The following is a 7,127-nucleotide window of genomic DNA, read 5'->3' as shown; positions in this document are numbered from 1 at the left end:
GGGGGCGGGGGCGACAAGGGTGACAAAGAAGTATATATTCAGGGGAAGAGCCCCAGTGAAGCTGGGCAGATGGATCTGTGATATAAGCTCTTAATTAGGGCCACAAGGCTGCCTGACCTCTCAAGAGACAAAAGGTGTGTGCTTGGATCCCACGGTTCACCTGCTCCAACACCCCTCGCCCATTAGCCAGGCGCCTCTCAGGCCCCACCTGGAGCATGCAGGGCTGGAGAGGCGCCTTTCTTCCCAGGGTGAAATCAGCAGTTTAGCATGGCATGTTCTCAGCTGGCAGATGGGAGAGGGCGGGCTGTCACCTCAATAGAATCTGATCTGATGTTTAGGTAAGGCCGGGACAAAGATGGAATTGTTCCAACAGAGCAAGAACAGTCACCTCTCACACTGTGGGTGAAGAGGGGGGTTGCACTACGAGGAAGCCACCCCGCCAAGTGCGTGATCTCTGTAGTATTTGCACTTATCGCCGTCTTAAAACCCTCAACTGTGCAGACAGATGGGTACATTCTATTTGCTTCCCAGATGAGGAGCCCAAGGCTGGAAGAATGAAGTTACACTAGCCCTGTAGCAGATCCAGGGACCATTGCTGCCCCCCCACACACACACACACACAGATCCTGCTCCAACTGCATCCTCAAGCATTGTCTGTGCCCCCTGCCACACTTCCACAGCACCGAGTCGTAGTTCAAACACTATTTATGAGCAATTCCAATACCAGGGTGCAGCACAGGATCTGTGCCCCCACTGCACAGCTGTAGACACTGAGGCTCAGAAACAAAGCCTGATTTCCCATAGCTGCACAGTGGGCTTTTTCAAGTCACAGAGCAGAGCCCTGCTGCCTCAGGGTAGCTTAGAGGGGCTCTCTGTGGCATTAAAAGATTGTCACAGCACCCTAAGTTATCCTGAACCCAAAAGAAGCCTATGACTCCACACAGCATGCCTATGACTCCACACAGCAAGCTGACACCCAAGTCTGACCACGGGCAGAAGCAGGAAGCTCATGATGCTCAACACTGCTTCTCTGACCTACTCAGCAGCTCTGGACATGGAGAGGTAAGGACAGAACAGGGCACTGTCTCTAAATCTATGGCTCCTTCGGATGTCCTTGTGACCAGGCTCAATGTAGGTGTCCTGTACGAGAAGTTCTCTTCATCTGTAGCCTGTTCTTCCTCTCTCCCTCCTTCCCTCCCTCCCTCCCCTCCCTCTTTTTTTAGCTTCATCCCTCCTTCCATTCTCCCCTCCTTTAAATTATTTTAAAACATTCGAACTTACAGAATATTTGCAAGAATAACACAAGGAATCTCTGGCCCTCTACTCATGTTCTTTAACAACACACAGTAACCCTACTCTGAGCATCTCTGGGTAGATTCCTGATGGGTGGACAGAGAGCCAGGTGGAGACAGATATCGCTAAAGAGATACAGATGCATACATGAGCTCTTTTTCATCCCAAATATCTCAATGTGTGTTTCTTAAAACATTGCTTTTATCCTCACACAGTGAACAGTGATAGAAGGCAGTAGAGTAGATGACCTCAATGCACTAGTCAGTCAGTGACCTAATTCAGACAAACATGATGGCTCTAGCCAGGGCTAAATTTCAAGGTTTCATTTAGCTGCCCTGGTCGGTCCTTCAACAGCCTCTCTTTGCCTTTCGTGAACTTGACATTGATAAAGACTTCCGGCCATTCTCAGTGCAATGTGAGAGTGTCTACTGTCTCCCAAGAAAAAGATTCAGGCTGAGCCTTTCAGGGGGACCCCAGAGAGGGGACTGGAGCCCTCCTGGTGCACTGAGGCATGTGACGGCAATTAGTCCCAAAACTGTCTGGCTCTACTTTGATCACCTGGGGAAGGTGGCAACCGCCAGATTCCTCCGCTGTGAAGTTACTCTCTTTTTCTTTTTAATGAGTTAGTATCTTTTGGTGAGAGATTGAGGGCACAGCAAACTCAGGCTTCAGCAGGTCCCGACGCACTGTTGTTTCTAGTCTGGATCAGGTTCCTGCTCTCAAAGTTGTCAAGCGCTGCTTCCCTAAGTCTTTCTTCCCTCTGCGTTTCTCCATTGGCACTCTTTGTGTCCATGTTTTTATTAGCATATACTAATGATACATACTCGTGGATTGCCTTGTGACATATTCATACTGTGCTTACTATACTTTGATGCTGTTTACCCTCTTGACCCTCTCTTGTCCCTTCCTCATACCCACCAGTCTCCTTCCCATTTCTACTTTCGGTGGTGTGTTTATGTTTCAACCAAGGTCACCACTCAGTCTCACTAGCGTTACTTACAGGAGCGTGGGCTACTTACAAGTGGCTGAAGTTAATGTCTCCCGACCCCGAGTAACCATTATCTGCTTAAAGATCCTCAGAAATGTGACAGGGGAGTCATGAGCCCCTCCCCTTAGCTGGTGAGAACTTTATCATCTTCTATTTTTAAAGGTTTCTTCATTTATTTATTATTTTATGTGGGTACAGACTCACGGATTCAGGCCCAGTCAACAGCTTTTATTCACTTTGTCACACACACACACACGCACACATACACACACACACTCAAAGAAAACTGGTATCTGAGATATAGCACAAACAGCCTGAGCTTGCAAGGCTGACCTCCAGAAGTGGCCCCGCTGAGAGGGTGTGGGAAGGCAGGAAGGCTCTGGAAGGCTCTGTGCTAGGGTTAGCTATCTCCCCTGCCCTCAGCAGTGAGGCTTCAATATCTCCTTCTTGGACAAACAGATCAATACAAGCTTTTTAGCATCTTCAATGAGAGCTCATTAATGCTCCCTGGGTGTCCTCCTGCAGCCGCGCTGACCTGGGAGGAGCCGGGAAGCTGAACTGCAGACAGATAATTATCCCAGGCATACCACTTCGGATCAGCTCTTGGCACAATGTGAATCGTTTCCCTAATTATCCAGGACAGCAGCGAGGGAGAGTGCAAACTAATTGAAAATACACAATGATGTATTTGTGCTGGTGTGGTGCAGCCGGTACGCTGGGTTAAATGCTTGCAAAGGGGAATGGGGACGCAAGGTCCTCTCTCCCAAGCCATGCACGCCAGCCTCCGTCTCTCTGTCCATCACTGAGGTTCTCAGGGGCTGATGCTCTAGGAAGCTCTTGAGAAAACATCTATGAAAGTCACATGACAGGACAAGAGCGTTAAAGAGGAGTTTTCACACGGTCCTGCGTCATTTGTCTTCCCAGAGTTTCCATCCATCACAGAGAGGGATTGAAAGTGGAAACTTCAGCCACAAGACCTCATCCAACTCACAATTTCCTTATCCAAATTCACTTGGACCTCCTGGCTCCAGCTTCCCCTAAGGGTAAGATAACAAGCCGTGCTGCCTGGGCCAACAGCACACGACTGGGGACCCGTGTTGGCCCTGTGAGACGCAGCTTTACACAATCGGGTTCGAACGGTTCAAGCGGGCAGCTGTTTATTTTATCCAAAGAACTTTCTGTTTGGTGAACTGTGAGCTTCTTCTCCTTTTCGACCTTACTCCCAGGAAGCTCAAAACTTACAATAACTTTTCGAAGTGCAGCTGTCTGACCCGAGGAGGTGGATGTCATCTCCTTCATTCAGTTAATTAGAGGTGACTCCAGAGTCCAGACTCCTGCTTCTCAGTGCACTGGATCTTCAATTTCTGTCACTCTTGAGTTCGAAAGATTGCCCATAGGTTCATGTGTTTTCACACTTGCTTCCCTGCTGTGGTGCTATTCCGGAAAGTGCTGGAATGTTCAGGAGGTAGAGCCTTACTGGCGGAAGCAGGCTGGCAAGGGCCAGCCGAGGTTTGACAGTCGTACCCACTTCCTGTCTACTCCCTGCTTCCTGACTACAGGTGTGGTGTGATCTCGGGCTCCTGTGGCCGCACCTTCCCTCTGAAATGAGCTAGGAACCAAAATAAACCCTGTGTGCTGCTCAGAGTTTGGCAACTCTACACAGACACAAGTCAGAGTCACCTGGGAAGAGAAACCCTCAGTTGAGGAACTGCCTCTACCAGGATGCCCTGTGGATAAGTCTGTGGGGACACTTTCTTGACTAATAATTAGCACTTCCCACTATGCGCAGGACTCTCCCTGGGCAGACAGTCCTTGGTGCTGTAAGAAAGCAGGTTGAGCAAGCCATAGGGAGCAAGTCAGTAAGCAGCACCCCTCCCCCGTGGCCTCTGCTTCAGTTCCTGCCTCCAGGTGCCTGCATGTGTTCCTGCTCTGACTTCCCTGGATGAAGGACCTTGAGAGGTTAAGATGAAATAAACCCTTTCTTCCCCAAGTTCCTCTTGATCGTGGTGTTTATCCCAGCAACAAGATGTGACTAACACACCCCTCCAAGTTGCTTTAGTCTGATATTTTGTGTCGGGATGAGGAAAGGGGCTGACATGATCTGAGATGTTCCATTGTTCTAGGTCCGGTCTCCTGCCCGGAATGGAAGGCTCTCTCTGTAAGGGATGACCAGATAACAAACCTAGCAAGCTCTGGAGGCCACAGTTCCTGCTGAAGCTACTCAATCTGAGAGGATGGTACAAAGGCAACCACAGAAAGGAGATAAATGAGGGGAGTGTGGTTGTGTTCCTGATGCTACTTCCCTGCAGGTACTAAACTTTGATTTCATCTCATTTTCATGAATCACAAAACACGTTTCCTTTGACTTTCTGAATTAACCCTTTGAAGTGTAAACCCCTTCTCAGTTTGCAGGTGTATGAAAACAGGCCATGGCCATTGGCTGGGTTGCACAGCTTGCCAATCCCTGACAGACAGAATTAAGTGCATAGGTGGAGGAAATCCAAACCCCTGGGGAGCTTTGGAGGCGGGTAGTAAAGGTGATTAGTATAGAATTGCTGAGCCACAGAGAGATGGAACTAAATCTTTCACCCTGCAGAACATGTCAGTACACAAGCATAGAATGGCAGAGGATAGCCCAGGTGACTAAGAGAGAACCCTCTTCTGTTCTCAGGCCTCCCTCCGTGTTACACTGACTTTTGTGATGTTATTGGGCTACCATTGAGAGTCAAGGCCCTTCACTTGTAATGTAGTATACATGGCCTGGGTCCAAAATGGTTTACAAAGTGTTAAAAACTTGGTCTCACTGGAAGACAGTGGCTCAAAATGAACCCAATGTGAGGTATAAGGTCAGTGGAGACAGTCCCTCACTGGGGGGTGTGAAATCCAGACCCTGCACCCCCACATATACTCCCAACTCCTCTCCTCTGCCAGGTACTCTCACTTTGATGCATTGGGCTATCGTAGACCTAAAGCAACTGGGCCAAGAAACCTAGCTTGCAACTTGTGAAACTAAGCCTGAGTAACCCTTTTCTCCATTAAGCTGATTTCCTCAAGTATTGTCTCACAGTGATAGGACGCTAAAACCATATGGTTGACAGAATTCCCTGAACTAAATCGACATTTGGAGGCTAATGAGAAGCCAAAGAGGGTGTTCTCTTCTGACCCTACTCCTTGTCACATTTCCAAAGAGAAAAATGAGGACAGATTCCACTGTCAGCATCAGGACCACCACAAGCACCCCTGCCTACCCTGTCAGCATCACCATCATTACTGCAAACATCTCGTCTGTCACCATGACCTGCACAGCCAAGATCACCACCGCTACCATGACCATGGTCACACTATGACCTCTGATGTTATCACCATGGAACCAACTGCTATTCCTACTGCTATGACCCTTACTGGCCCCATCACCGCAGTTAATACAACCACAGCTAACTCTGCCAGTGTTGCCATCTCTACCACAACCACAGCACATCATCACAGTCATGGACAACATTACCTCTATAATCATCACTATGGCAATAGCTGTTGTAACCACCACCACTGTCAAGCCAAACACCCCCATCACGCCCACCAACCCATGCCCACTCTAACCAAGTTGCCATGAACACCTCCGTCGCTCCTCTCACACCCTCTGCCCTCATTGTGACCTCAAACACCATCACTGACCGTGTCTTGACCCAAGATGTTTTTGAAGTCCCCGATCAAACCACTTTTTAAGTCCCAAGTCCTTCCTGCCTTTCCCTCCTCAGTCACATTAATGTGGAAAAACAGATATGTGCTTGACTGACTGATTCAATTTTCCACTTATTTTGGAAGGAAATAATCCAAATTTGAATAAGACTCCCAAAGAAAGATCTCTCCCAAATCATTGTCCATAATAATGAAATTTGTGTCAATATAAACACCAAATGATTTAAAGGGGCTCATATACATTATGGAGCACTATGTGAAAGAACAGATGCAAGTATTAAAAATATTTGCCAAGATTTAGATATGGAGCCGTGCATATTCTGTAGTATTAATCACACTACACATGTACCTCTGCTATCATTGGAGGAGGTGTACACAGCACACATTGACACCAATAGTGTCTTTATTCGAGTGATGTATACAACAAAAACTTGCCCCTTTGTGTTTACCTCCCTTTCCAACTGCTCTCTAATTAGAAAACATCACACTCTGAAGGATATTTTGAGGGAAAAGATATGGGCTCATCTTCCATTCTCCAAAATACCGTTTTCAAACTGTCATCTCCTCTGAGGAGCCTTTTGTTTGGGGATCTGTTTGGAATTCGTTTGACCACTGGAATGTTATTGACAGGTCCATCAGACCCATCCTATAGCCTAATATCTACTGCAGACACCAGTACAATATGTGGATTCCTCCCTGAACATGGAAATTTTAAGTGTTCCCATCTCTTTCTTCCCTCCCCTCCCACTCTCTCCCATACCATTTCATCCCCTCTTCTCCCTTCCCTTTCTTTCCTTTTTGTCTGCTTCCTTTCCTTCCCATCTCTCCCTCTCCTCAAATGTTTGTTGAACATCTTCTATCAGCTAGCCAGACCCTGGTCACCTGCTTAGACAGCCACCCTTCCCATCCCAGAGGAGACACAGACAATAAGCAAACAGGAGAGACAGCAGACATTGCCAGAAGTTTGCTTCTGTTCGTGGTACCCCTGTACCTGACCGTTAGCCATCGCCCAGTTTTCAGCTCAGAGCTTGGGTTTCGCACAGCACCCAGGAGAACATCTGATCCCTTTCCTCCTTGGTTCCCATGGGAACAGGAGTGCAGGGTGGAGACATGAACACCTGTCCACCAGCAGCTGGGTCAGTCTCTGGCC

Source organism: Peromyscus californicus, unplaced genomic scaffold (assembly GCF_007827085.1).
Source record: "Peromyscus californicus insignis strain IS unplaced genomic scaffold, ASM782708v3 Scaffold_15__1_contigs__length_86483966, whole genome shotgun sequence".
NCBI classification, from domain to species: domain Eukaryota; kingdom Metazoa; phylum Chordata; class Mammalia; order Rodentia; family Cricetidae; genus Peromyscus; species Peromyscus californicus.
This window is presented reverse-complemented; position numbering follows the sequence as displayed.